Consider the following 15,014-nt stretch of genomic DNA (forward strand, 5'->3'; position numbering starts at 1 on the left):
CGTTTCATTAAATAATATTAATTTACTGTTACTAAAATTAACTATTGAAATTAATTTTTGAAAGGTCATTAGTATATACGATTAAAAAGAATGTATTTAAACCTCAAAGTAGCATTAAAAAGCGAGCTGTTAATACTTTCCCGAGTGTATATTCGAAAGTATTATAGCTTGGTAAGAACGATCTTGGAAGCGAAATAGAGAGAGAGAAACCGCGACCGCGGTCTAAAGTTCCTATCGGTTAACCCGGAGATCAGAAATGTCCTACGTATCTGACTGAGAGCAGATAGTAGTTTTGTCTATATTGCGACCTACATTATGGCCAATGAAACTCGCCGAATAATTTCGCCCAGTAGGATGATAAGCTTAAACAGTCTTTCCACGATACTTAAGTAGAAAAGTAGGGAGAGGAAGGAAATGCATTTCATCTCTGATTAGAGAGATTTCATTCCGCACGGTTTATGTCTGCATACTTTAGAAGTATGTTATCTCCTTAGTACTTATGTACGGTCTAAACTCACAAATAATCTACTTGATTCACGAGAAATATTCTTGATCTAAGATCAAAATTATTTTTATGAGAACTGTACTAAAAAAAAAATAAATTAATTTCTAATTTATTAAAAAAACTTTTATGGAAAATTTGAAATCATTGAAAAATTAAGAATCATGCAAATATTTTCATCATTAATCATCAAGCGTAATGATAAAATTTATATGAACAAATAAAAAAATGTTGCTCTGAAATGAAACACCCGAATTGAATGTACGTCAAATAAATAAAAAATAAAAACAACAGCAATAAATATTTGAATTCGATATCGGATATTAAAAAATGGACATAAACATTACGGTCCATTGGATTTTCCAATTCTACAAATTTTCTCTCCACCGTTCACGTTAAAATTTCATTATATATACATTCATATATAGTGTTTTAATACACGTAACATGGGAAAACGTACATACATTCATGGGACTCTCATCGTCGTGAATTTCAGTTTCAATTTTTTGTTTCTGGACCGCGAATTTCCTTTTCCCCATTTTCATCTCCTTTTTATTTATATATTTTAATACACATAACACGTAAAATAAAATTTAAAAAAATCAGTGTATTAAATTTTATTTTATAGTATTTTCAGTTCCTCTTTTTCATCCTCCATAAGCCACATGACAGCCTGGAAATTAAAACACACTGGAATAATCAAGTTAAAGAATGTAAATCCATGTCTCGCGTACTAGATGCGAATTATTTATTTATTTTTTTTTTTCGTCAAATTTCCTCGGTTTTTATACATAAGCATTTTTTTTTTTTTTTTTTTTTTAAAGCTAAATGTGAGTTTCATTGGTACGAAAAAAAAAGTATAAAAAGAATTTTTATTTCAAACTAAAGAATGAGACGGAAATAACTATCGTAAATTTGTTTTATTTTTTCTTTTTATTCCATTTCTAAGCCACCTGAATGCTACAATACAACCGAGTGGTTACACCACTGACAGAGCAGACTTGTCTGTTTCTATGAACACTGGTTAACACAACACACTGTGCACCGAGTCTTATTCTTTTCCCCTTATCTGTGCTCGTTTTTCTCCTTGCTGTATGTTGCACGCCAGTGCTCTAGTCCTTTGCTAAAGTCGAGGTGTGTCTAGACAACTTCCTTCTATTTTTTGTACTAGTTATTTTATTTAATAGAATCTTCATGCACTACGCCTCGGCTGTTACGTTCCAAGAACAACCCTGGAAAACTAATGCTCATTCTATCCTTAACTTACTACTCCACTCTCTATCTAGGGAATGTGTTGGTTAGAACAAAGTTCATGCTCTCTACTAAGTAAACTCTTACTAGTTACCAGTTACCGGAATCAGGCTGAGGCGAGAAAGCAAAAGACCGCAAGTTTGTGAAACAGACGTGATAGGTCTTGTATCTTCCCTTGTTGAGACCAACTATGCTTAAAGTATTTTATGGTACATTAGATAGTTTGGGAATTTTTAGGTCTGATTTGTCTGAATTTATCGTTTTACACGCCTCGAAACGTGAATTTTATCTAAATTTGTGTGAGCTTTTTGAGGTGTGCAATTTATAATTTTTTAAATTGACATTTTTCATGAACTAAATTAAAAATTTTTCCTTAGTTTATTATAACAAACAAATTTTAAGATTAAAAAAAATTGCATCAATATATTTTTTTAATTTTTACAAATAGCATTATTTTAAAATTTTCTCTGTAATATTTTATCTGCTAAGAAATCCTTAAAATTGCCATGGTGACACAAAATACATATATGTCATTTCCGTAATTTTTTCTCAGTACAGACCCAATAAAAAAGCACTGCAGAATTCGTGAGAATTTTTTAACTTCGTTATATAAACTTACTTATAATACCTCTAGGCTCTCTAAACCCTGATTTCTTATTCTTCATATTTTCCTTTCATTTCGCAGCATCTTCTTTAGCTGTCTTGCATTATATTTCTCTCTTACTCCAGAGTATCATAATTTCAAATTTCCAAGACGTCTAGACAGTAAATCAGGTTGGAAATGCGACGCTACTAAAGATGTAAATCGAAGTAGAAGAAATTGTATTCCTCTGAGCAAAACTTTAATTATAGCCACTTTTTTTTTTTTTTGTATTGTTTACGTAATCTAGCAACATAAATCTTCTAGACAACATTACTATTTGGAATATCCATTATATTATTCATCATCATTTTATCACAATAGTCATTTATTTATTTAAAACGATGTCTGTTCTACCCAAAATATATATTCATATATTTATAAATTGAAGTTTAATCAAAATATTGACAGCAAAAATTTTTTAAAAAATTTAAACTTTTTCATATTGAAAAAAAATATTTTTTTAATGAAAACATTACAATTACAAGTCAAAATATTGCAACTAACGATATGTTCATCAATCAATTAGCTAAAAAAAATAATTGATTATTATAAAATATGATTGATCCTCTCATAAGCGTCATCTGTGGTTTTTACGACTAACCTGGCCTGAAAAGCCTACAGAATATTGTAACATAGCTGGTTCTTGAAAAGCATTTTTCTCTTCTATTATACACACATACATATATAAATAAATGAATAGCGATGTTATATAGAATGATATGTAAACGTGCTCAGCGTTGGGTTTTCGAAAGTATTCGTCCGCGGAATCGTTGGAAGACAGAATGAATAACGAGCATTCATCAATTCTACCAAGCTGAGCTTGACGTTTGATATTTGGCTGACACCGTTTCTATTATCAATAGATAAATGGCTGAAAACCATCCGATACCATTTGTGTGATTGAAAATAAAAAATTCTGGACAAACAGAAGCTCCCAAATAATGATAAAGGTCGCCGGCTCTTAATATTTTACTCAAACTCTGAAATAAATTTTCTTTAAAAATTACCATTAAATTCACTGTAATTCGTGGGACAGATTTGTTTTGATAATTATTTGATAAGTAAATAATTTCATAAAAGCGATGTAATTGTGTGAGAAAAAAATTGTTTAAGGAGCATTATCATGAATCAATCCCCTTTAGATGTGTCCACACCCTATGTCGTCTGGCTCCTTTGTTAGAAATGTCATGTTAACACTGTTCTACTGTCAGCACAAAGGATGTTGTGCAGTACAAAGCGTGTATAAACATCTGGAACTAACATTTCTGAAACTTGTCTACTAGTTAACTTGTCACGATATCAACTATTCTATGCTCAGTGTCTTTCCAACATCTGATTCTACTTCGTTACTCAAGTTACCAAATGTCTTTTGGACAGTAAAAGCTTTTTAGATTGTAATCATGTGATTTATGTTCTCAATTATTAATCACATAATTTCAAGTAATACATCTTTGTTTTTTTTTTTTTTTTTTTTTTTTTTTTTAAATTTGTTTAGTAAAAAAAATTATTTTGAATAGTTTCATGGTCTTTAATCAACATAAATATTTTTATTATACTTAAATCAAGGATGATTAAATTTGTTTTCAATGAATTGGACTAATAATAAATAATGACATGCTAATCACTTTTTTTTGGAAAACTCCAAGAACTAAAATCATTATAATACTAAGAAACTTTTTTAAAACTTTAAATATAAAAAGAACAATACTCCAAACTCGACTAAACATCAAATTATTGAAACATTTACAATGACAAATTCTTGTACAAAATTGTCGGGAATTCTTTAGCCCGGGATTAAATTCATGAGATACAAGCAGCTCAAATAGGATCTTGTAATTCTAAAAAACTATTAAAAATATTTTTATATCCGTCTGGAAAAAAAGAAAAGTAAAGTTAAAAATATATAAATGTATCGTACAAATATTAACTCGGTATAAATGCATGAAATGCGCCCGCGTCTGACTATTGAAATCTTATATCACTCGTTACTTTTTTCTATATTCGTCGATTTTTCTGTACTGGTAACTTGCCAGACTGAAGAAAAGCGTATTGTATAAGGCAACCTTCTTTAGAAATACTTTCATGATTAAAAAAATGGAGTTTCCTCTTGGAATTTTAACGCATAAAAAACTCTATATATATATAGATAAATATATAGATATAGATAAAATAAGAGCTTTCGTGAAGACGATTCTAAGAATTTTTGAAATTCTCTCAGATCTTTTAGTGCCTTGAAAGTATAAGACAGAGACAGAGGAGAAGCGGTGGGAGAAGTAGAAATGGTAAAAAGGAACCTCCACTTGGAGACTTATTATTCTTCTCGCGGAATTTCAGTCGAGCGGGTTAAGAGGCTGGCCCGACAAGCCGTGGAGTACATTTATATGTAGGTTACGGGAGTGCCGGAGATTCTTTAACGTCCTAGGAGGACAGCACGTGAATTCCTCGGAGATCTTTTCTCAGGAGATCGTTATTTACGAATAAAGGATGCTGGGATAGATAAAGTGAAACTTTAAAGGCAATAAAGAGAATTAACGGATTTAGATTAAAATAACTATTTTTTATGCTTTTTGCACTATTTGTATAGACGTGTGTTGAGCAGGATTAATATGAGTTGTGGAAAAAAGTCGAGGGATTATTTGATTGTTCCATTTTTTTAGTTGTAAAAAAAACGCAAAAAGTGCTCAGAAGATAAAGTTTACTTGCGATAAGAAAATTGATAAAGAAAATCAAAGTAAAGTTTTTGAAGTAAAAAAAAATTTGTTCACTCAAGAAAATAATTGAACAGAATAGTTAACTCTCAACCCAAAGGTTGATTTTTTTATTTGAAAAAATTAAAAAATTTTTTAAGTGATTCAAGTTCTTTTATTATAAATTTCTAATTTATGCACAGAAAAAAGACTTATTTTGAAAAAATTTTCTGTTAGTTAAAAAATTAATATATTAAAAAAATTAAGAAAATAAGTGAATTTTATAAATGCTGAGGATTTCTTTTTAAATAAAAAAAAATAATTTTGAATCAACTACAAAAATCTTTAAACAAAAAAATTATTCTTAAATTGAATTTAAAATCAAGGGTGAAAATTTAGAAAGAAATTTTTTTTTATGATCTTTTATTTTGGCTTTAAGTGAAGCACCCTACTGACAGTTAACAACTTTTTAAAACTTTTATTCCGAATTTTTAAGTAAAGTTTTCAATAGTGTATACATTTGGATCAGATATTTAAATTCAATTAGCAGTAAAGATTGAACTGTTTAAAGTTCGTTTAATTTTGTCAGAAGCAAGTTTTGATACCTTGAGTTTGGTTAATGTGAAATTATTTCAACAAACAAAATTCAATATTTTGAGTGAGTATAATAATTGTAGTCAGCAGCACCTGCTGACGAAACTTCATTACAATCGTTATGAACGAGGGTTTGTTGGTATTACACATCAGAGATGGAAATTTAATAGAATATTAATCACACTAAATATTCATTCCAAATATATGTTGCTATCACTGTTTCTCTTAATTACTTTTCGCATTAATTAATTAAATGTAGTGTAGGCAAGTTCAAACAATTATCGTTTGTATTATACTCGAAAAATATTTTTGTACGCAGAAAAAAAAATTTCTAAAAAATTTTTTTTTGTAATATGATTTCAAAATTTCAATAAAAAAGTTAAATACTAAGTTTTTAAAAAAAATTAACCTGTTATACATGAGTATTTTTTATCTCCAAGATAAATTTCCGGAGAAAAGTGTAAATTAGGATAATCGGTTGATTTAAAAATGAGAAAACGGGTAAAAAATGATAGGAAAGTTGAGTTTGAGACCGGTCGAACATATTTAACGTGACGTATCACGGTATTCGCGGATGGAGCACGTAGATCGTGGTCTTATCTTCCATAAATCGTAAATCATGAAGCCGCTTAAGGGCGAGTAGTGGTCAGAGATGGCCTAGGGCCGGTGGTCAGAAGCTTTCCGTTTTCCCGGGATAACGGCAAACGAGTTATGACTAGGGTCACCAAGTCATAGTCAACGTCGTATAAACCCACCGGAGAATCATATATATGTATGTTCATATATCCTTTTATACATGTATGTATGTTGCTATAGACATATAGATGTTACACTCAATCTTCATTTTCATTTTTTTTTCTGAATTTAAATTGGCAACTTTGAAAAAAGTCCCGTACCTTTTTAATGAGAATTTATTGCTACTATCCACGAAACTTTTTTTTATTACGTCATAACTTTCAACGTAAATCATTACCGTTATTTTTTTTATTTAAATTTTGGGGAAAATATTTTTGTATAATCAAATTATTTTTTTTCAATTTTGAATGTAAATTTCATCGAGAATTTTTTTTTTTTATCAAATCATTTAAATTTTCGTTGAAATCTATTTCATGTACACGGTCCTAAATGATTTATGATAAAAGAAAAAAGACAAATGTGAATAGAATATAAAGACGATAGAGGCAAAAGGTGCTTTTGTCGAAATGTAGTACGCTGAATTAGAATGAATAATGTAAATACTTTTCCCGGGTCTGGATTTTGGTCTAGATTCGGAATCCAATCGTCAAATAGCTAGCTGTGTATTTCCATGCCTACACCGTGTATATAAAGTTCAGGCACATAATAGAGTCGACATACTGAGACTCGGAGATTGCGACTGAGACTGAGGGGTGGCTGGCTTTTCGGAGCAAAAATAAAAAACCTGAAGGAGGTAACTAGAAGAGCAAAAGCGAAAGAGAAATAGAGAAAGAGAGAGAAAAGATATATCATCACTTTTTTTTAAGAGTGGTAAAACGTGTTTTTTACATTAACAAAAATAACCTTTCAACTGAAGCTTTTTTTTTAATCTACTCCACGTACCTTATCAAACTTTTCTCCCCGTCATTTTTATTTTATTTCTGATACGTGTACACCTTTCAGATGCATTTCTGGGTGAAACGCACGGAGAGATACGTAGAAAAAGTTTATTTCATTCCGAAACACATGTATGTCATACACAACGAATAATAAAGCGAAACTCATGTGGGGTAGGAAAAAGCTGCTTTTTAACTTTTTTTATAAGAACAAGATGAGACAAGTGTGACTTTTTTCTCTTTTAACTTACATTTGATTCTAAATTAAGCATACGTAATTTTTAGCCATGTCTGAACATATATGATCAGTTTATTATTGAACTTTGATTTTCTGGGTTGGATGAAATAATTAACCGATTGCAACCAATAACATATCATTTATAAATAACCCACACTATCATCTAGTAATTCTTAAAATACTTTTACATCTTACCAATCTTACCTCGAATAATTATTATCGGTGTTACTGGCTTGTAAATATTGTAAAATGGTTAATATTCAATTTCTTAACTAATAATTTGTATAATTACGACTCTTTAAATAGAATATCCATTGTATTAATTTAGATGGCGAGTAATTATTTAACTATGATCAAATAATTCCCTTAATAAGAAAAAAAAACTTTTAACTAGAATGGATCAAATAAAATAGTTAAAAAATTATTGACATAAAAAGAAGATTTAAAAGTAAAGTGTTCTTTAAATTACACTCTTAGTAATTTAAATTACGCAAGCATAGAATTTTGCTTAGATTAATGTATTTTTTATGATAAAATGGTTATTCATGATTAGTTTTCAATCAATAATGTTAATTAATTATCGAACTTTGACGTGATTAAACATCGAAAATGAGTATTTTCTGGGTTAGGTATCATGATTCACCGATTCTAACCCACCACACATTCATCACTTGTAAATTACGCATAATTCGGCCCAGAAACTGTTGAATAAACACTGTTTTCAACAATGAAGATAAACAATAGTGGTTCATCTGTCAATATTACTCCATCGAGTAATAAATGCAACAATATCTTGCGTTAATAGATATTTATTAATAATCCAATGTGATAGCAATACTCTTGACGTTTTAACGTAATCATTATTTTAAATTATAAATTCAATATCATCGTTAATCCTAACTTTTACATGATATTGATACAAAAGAGACACAACAGTAGAATTAATTAATTGGAAATACAATTAAGCTAACTGAATTTAAGTCGGAATAATTGTTCATTTGCTTTTAAAAAAAATTTATATAAAATTCACTATTCAGTGAAATAGCAAATTAATGACTATGCGATATCAATTTTGAATTCGTTATTAAACAAGTAATTAAATCATCGAGATCAAATGGTAAAGAAACTTGAGCACCGTGAAATATAATATTGAAATAATTAGTAAAGAATAATTAAAAACTAATTTGCAAATTCGAAATGGTTTGCCAAATATTAATAGCAATTAACGGTGATACCGAATATAAAAGTAGATGATATTTGACATTGCTCTCGCGAAAATTCAGTCGTGCTGGCGAAATCGACATCGACCTGAAAGTTTATATAAATTCGCATATATGACTTGATTCATAATTAATATTTTAATTAAAAATTCGTTGAATTGAACGCAGAGTTTAATTGATTTCTGTGTGCATCTAAAGTTACGGTTTTACACTGAAAAGGTTTTTACTTTTCATTTTTACAAAGGATTTTGGTAAACTGGATAGCTCACAGAGAATATCAATGTCAGCGAACCTCAAAAGGTAAATCGAATAAAATCTGGGCGTATAAATGAATAATCTTCCAGGTCGTATCGAGTTGAGTTGCAAAAGACAGGTATGGGTACATAAAGTATGCGCGCTTCAAGAAATAGTGAAGAACAAAAGTATAACCTAAGCTATGACGCCATTTTTATCCATTTATGATAGACAAGAGAACGTAAATTACAATCCCATTCGATTAGAACTGTACTATTTTACCTGAAAGTGTATGATTTTCTTTTTCTTTGTCATCATTTTATTCCATATAAATCAGTATGTAATATATATATATATATATATATATATATATATATATATATATATATATATATATATATATATATATATATGTATAGAAGAACAAAAGACATATATAAATGAAAGTGCACTCGTTGGTCCATTACGAGCACTTTCGAGACATTTTCACTCTATACAAAGAAGAAGAGCATGAGAATGGGATAGCAATTTTCTTCGATATATGAGTCGTGAAAAGCTCAGAAAAAGAAATATTAAAAAAAATTAACGCCACAAAAAATTCACAGTCAACCTTTTAGTATAAGGATTATTCATTTATCTTCTAAATTGGGTTTTAAAAAAAATTTTTTTTCTTCAATTACTTAACCTAAGCGTTCTTACAATGAGACAATTCATTGTCTTTCTTCTTCAATTTTTTTAATCAATTTATCATTGTAGATTTTTATTTCTATACATCAACACTCTTGTCATTTATTTAAAATTTTCACAAATAGTTTGGTTTCAATAAGTCCAATTTTTTTTCAGAATTTTTTTTTCCTTTATAAGTATTTAAAATTTTTTTTTGACAACTTTCTTCATATGAGTTATAATTAGAGAATATTTAGATAAATAAAAAAAAAAATTTGCATTAAAATATCAAGTCATCAAATTTTTCAATTTTTTAATTTTAAAGAAAATTAAAAATTTTTCAACGAAAATATTAGTGGATGTTGTGTTCGAAAAGACCTCTATCATACAATTTTATAAGGATTGGTTAATTTAAATAGAACTTTTTCAAAATTTCGTGAAAATTTCATCACTTAACCGTGTTTATTCAACAATTTCTGGGCTGAATTATGCGTAATTTACAAGTGATGAATGTGTGGTGGGTTAGAATCTGTGAATCATGATACCTAACCCAGAAAATACTCATTTTCGATGTTTAATCACGTCAAAGTTCGATAATTAATTAACATTATTGATTGAAAACTAATCATAAATTACCATTTTATCATAAAAAATACATTAATCTAAGCAAAATTCTATGCTTGCGTAATTTAAATTACTAAGAGTATAATTTAAAGAACACTTTACTTTTAAATCTTCTTTTTATGTCAATAATTTTTTAACTATTTTGTTTGATCCATTCTAGTTAAAATTTTTTTTTCTTATTAAGGGAATTATTTGATCATAGTTAAATAATTACTCGCCATCTAAATTGATACAATGGAGATTCTATTTAAAGAGTCGTAATTATACAAATTAATAGTTAAGAAGTCCTTGGGATGAAATTGAATAATAACCATTTTACAATATTTATAAGCTAGTGACAATGGAAATAATTGCTCGAGATAAAATTTTACGTCTTTTTTATTACAAGGGAAGAATAGTAGAGATAAAAATAAGGGTGAGATTAACAAGAGGAATAAGAATACTTGAGCCAGTTGAATGTGCATGTCAGTACAGTATTTGTATAAGGATGAGTAATAATAATAATAATAATAAAGAGTAGACAGCAATTTTAGTATGGAAAAAGCGGCAATGCACTGGAGTTATCTGTGGCTTTCAGTCCTTATGTTAAGTTTATAAAGGAGTTGTGAAGATTCTAGCTGATAAACTCAAGGAATAACCGGCGACACAGGGATGCCAAGGGCAGCGACACTAGAGAGCTTATGTAAGCCGGTTGAAGAATTATGAGAAGGATAATACCAGCAGGACACTTTGCCGAGACGATCCTTTTCGTTTGCCACGCGAAGTATGCACGCTCACATATTTTACAGCGAGTTTATAGCACGTTTGGGAAATAAAATACTTTATTGTCTGTTCGAATTTCCATTTATTTTACTTAGTGTAAATTTATTTTATCTACTATCATACTTGATAATTTAATTTATGAAAATTATTTAGCATGAGAAGCTCAATAATTAATTAGGCGATTGGCAGACTTGAAATCGATCTCGTATAAATCACATGACAAGCTCAGAACTCGGGTATGGAACTTCTTTGGGGATAGATTGGATATATAGAATGCCACTGACTTATACGAATCTTCTCAATGAAAGATGTGGGTTCGGCTTTCAACTTTCGGGTTGTGTGCTCTGTAAGGTTCTCACCCCTTCCGACTCCTCCAGAGTCTGGTTCTCTTCCGTCCTATTGACTAGACCGGATTCTGGGAAACTCCTCCTTGATTCGGAGATTGACGAACGTCGAAACCAGATGCCAGAATTTCCTCAAACCATTTTGTTCCTCTCAGAGGCTTGTAAATCATCTCTCAAGTTCGGATCTCATCAATCAAAATTTTTTAAGCGCTCTTATTTTAATTATTATCATTATTCTCATTTTCATTTACAAAATTACACTAGAGATAAATTGTTTGAAATATTTTCTTGTAATTTGCAAAAAAAAAATTAATTTATTTTTGAAAAAATAATTTGACTTCAATCAAGTAGTTTTTTTTTTTTCTTTCAGTGTATATTTTATATAAACTTACAAAAATAAGTAAAAACTAAGTTACTCGAAGGAAAATAGTTTAATTACTCAGTCAAAATAAAAGAACGGAGAATGTATCTCAAAAAGAGAATTAAGAAAAGGTGAAGGAAAATAAAAAGACTCTTAGTTGTCTATCACGGAAATTCAATCCATCGTCTAGAGTTCCAAATTAAATTTACGGGCGCGTTGGTTTTACTCGTAAACCAGTGGCGGCAAGAGCACCAGCAGCTGAAAGCGGGTTCGAGGTTTTCCGAGTCCCCAAGGGAGGTTAATCGATTGCAGAGAAGGTACAAAAACTATTCCTGTGGTCATTATTCGCATTTTTGTTCTTCATTGTGCTGAAAGTAATTTATCAGACTCGCTTGTTGACGTTTTAGCTGGAATAAAAAATTTATAACTTGTGATAATCATTGTCGGAAATATCTATCAGGCGTAACTTCAATTTTCATGTCGGAAGAAAATGCTCGATGAATTATTTTTTTATTATATATATTCTGGCAAATTGCAGTAACTTCAAAATTGTCAAGAATATAAAAAATCTTTGACTAAGTGATTATTCGATATTTTTAATCATAACATACAAAGATTTAGTTCTCTCGAAATAAATTTAAGCAATACTATTTCTGGGACAGGATCAATAACTAATTATTTAATGGAATATGTGACGCTAGAAATTTATAGATTCAACTTCAATGTTTCTGAAATAAACTTTTATACTGCAAATTTGTGAGTTTTTTTACCGAATAAATTATTTTAGAATTTATCAAAAAATACTACTTGTACTTATTTCCTATATAAAAGGAAAAAGTTATAATGATACTCAAAATTTCTAAAAATGAATGTTGTAATTTATTAAATTACAATTTAAGTTATTTTAATTTTAATCCAATAAAAAACATAAATTCTTTCGCAAAAATTTTTTTTTATTAATTAAAAAAAGAAAATAATTCTAAAGAGTTTCATTGCCTTGAATCAAGGCAAAAAATTCTTTAATCAAGAAAAATTTATCAATTTAAGAACTTTTCTAGTCAAATCAAAAAAGACGAAGTTGTTCAAATTTATCTACTTGATTCCAATACATTTTTTTTGTGTAGGAATAAAAAAATTAATTCGCTTTCGTCTATCTGTTTCAGGTTTGACCGAGACATCTCCAGAAGTGTATTCCCCTCCGTTAGTTGACAAAGTGAGTACCAAACAAAAGGATAAACGTTTAATATTACACAATCAATCGTCAAAGGTTTAGTCGGTATGCTGGGAACATTCGACTGCGACTCTTGACATTAGACTCCCATATCGCTCGCGTTAATTACAACGGCGGTATTTTCAGCCATTTCCCTCTTGCTCTGTGCTCTTCCTCTCATCCGCTGAAACGTTTGCCAGCGGATTCTCGAGTACTCTGTGACTCATGTAGAGGATCGAATATTGTAAAGCCAGAGAAAGACAGAGGGAGTGAGAGAAAGAGAAGACGAGAGGGTTGTTGGTGCCGGTGTCCCGGTGGCGTGAACAAGGCGATAAAGCGAGAATAGGTGACGCCCGGGACCAAGAGAGAGCTTGAAATTAACACCCCATTCTCCTGCATATTCCTCCATACGTACTCTATAGTCAATGATGTCCTCCACGTGGTTCTCATTTCGGTGGCAGTTTCCGGCAAACGAATAAACGAACGAGCCACGTATGAACGTACACCAGCTTTCACTACTACTATTACTACGTCACCGGGATTACATTAATTGAATATTCATGCTATGGATTTGCATCAATTTTTGGCCTCGACTCACTCACGCGGCCCCATAAACTCCTTTCTCTATCTGTGTATTTTATCCATCCTTCTTCTTGTTTCCTTCCTCGGAATATGTGAACCTCGGCCAATATATTTTCTATCCAGTTTTATTCTCATAAATTTTTCCTCTCAAATTATCTACGTGAGAAATTTTATTCGTATCAATTTCATTACAAATATACTTATAATATTTTATTTAATTAGAAATGTAAATTTCCGCACCGTATCTACGCAGTTTTAAAAAATACATTTTTCTTAGGTTGTAATTAAAGAGCGATTGTACGTCGCATTATGATTAAAAAAAAAAATCTAATATTTCATGCGTCATATTTGATGTAATTATTTTATTCTATGATACATTTACCATAAACGAACAATATAAGAAGAATTTTTTACACTTTTTTCTATTTTGATTCATTATTTTTATTATCCCTTTTACGGTAAAAAAACACCAAAGGTAAAAAAAATAATGGAAAAATGCATTTTTTAATACGCCGAATAAATCTCCAAAGGAAATTTCACAAGCGCTTGTTATAAAAATGAAAAAAAGTCATTTTTAGCACGTCATGTTTATATTTACTTTATTATTTCCCTTTGTAATTTTTATAATAATTTTATTAGCATAATTATATAAAAAACCTCATTTGTGGAATAAAAAATTAACATCTGAAACCTCTACCTCGCGTTCATCTTTTTCAATGATGATAATAATAATAAAATAGTCGTATTGTTGAATAATATAAAAAAAAAAAAAAAAATTACTTAGCCTTTGGCTGACGGAGCTGAAACTATTGCTAATTTAATTTATTTTTTTAAGGAAATGAAAAAGTGAGTGATGGAAAAAAATAAAATAACACTTTATTTTTATTTTAAGTCAAGATGAACACTTCTAGAAAATTTTACTCCTCTAATTCAATCAGCATCGATTTAGAACGACGCCTTTATAGTCTGCCTTCTTCTTTGTATTTATATATCGTGGTAGTAGCGCCAGAATGACGCCTCGATGGGTAACCATTTACGCAATTCATTTCAATTTTCAATCGTGACATTTTCTGCTGCAAATTCATCACTCTCTTATATCTTGAAGTTTTACGTTGTCTCAAATGTTATTCAAAATTCCCGAAATATTCATCAAATTTACTTAATTTTATTCACTTGTCAAAATTGGTAATAATTTTTCAATAAATGATTTCTTGATTTAATTTTTTTTGATGCTATTAATAAAAAAAAAAAAAAAAAATTACTGAGTTGAGAAAAAAAGCTTTTTTAGTTCAAAGTAAATTTTTGGTTAAAATTAACCTTCTTTTCTGGAATTAAAAGAGCAAAATTGTGAAGAATTCAAGACCTTAGTAGACAGTGAGCTATTTGAAGAGCTTTTGGAATATCTTAAAACTTTATCAGATAAAAGTTATAAAAAAAAAAATATGAATAAATTTTACCGTCAGTAAATAAATAAATAAATATTCAGAAAAATTCCATTGCAAGCACGAAAAAAACAACAATGTTT

General features: G+C 29.5%; 1 protein-coding gene across 1 annotated transcript in view; it reads left to right on the plus strand.

The window, feature by feature from the left end:
- The window catches only part of LOC141536184 (TWiK family of potassium channels protein 7), a 169,687-nt gene that overhangs the window by 33,715 nt on the left and 120,958 nt on the right, over positions 1-15,014 (plus strand). The window contains exon 2 of the mRNA XM_074256519.1: positions 12,861-12,910. The gene's annotated coding sequence lies outside the window, so the exon portion shown is untranslated. The remainder of the gene's footprint in view (positions 1-12,860; positions 12,911-15,014) is intronic.

This window comes from Cotesia typhae, unplaced genomic scaffold, assembly GCF_013202065.1.
Source record: "Cotesia typhae breed Kobodo isofemale line unplaced genomic scaffold, CoteBio_Ctyphae scaffold_152, whole genome shotgun sequence".
Lineage (NCBI taxonomy): Eukaryota > Metazoa > Arthropoda > Insecta > Hymenoptera > Braconidae > Cotesia > Cotesia typhae.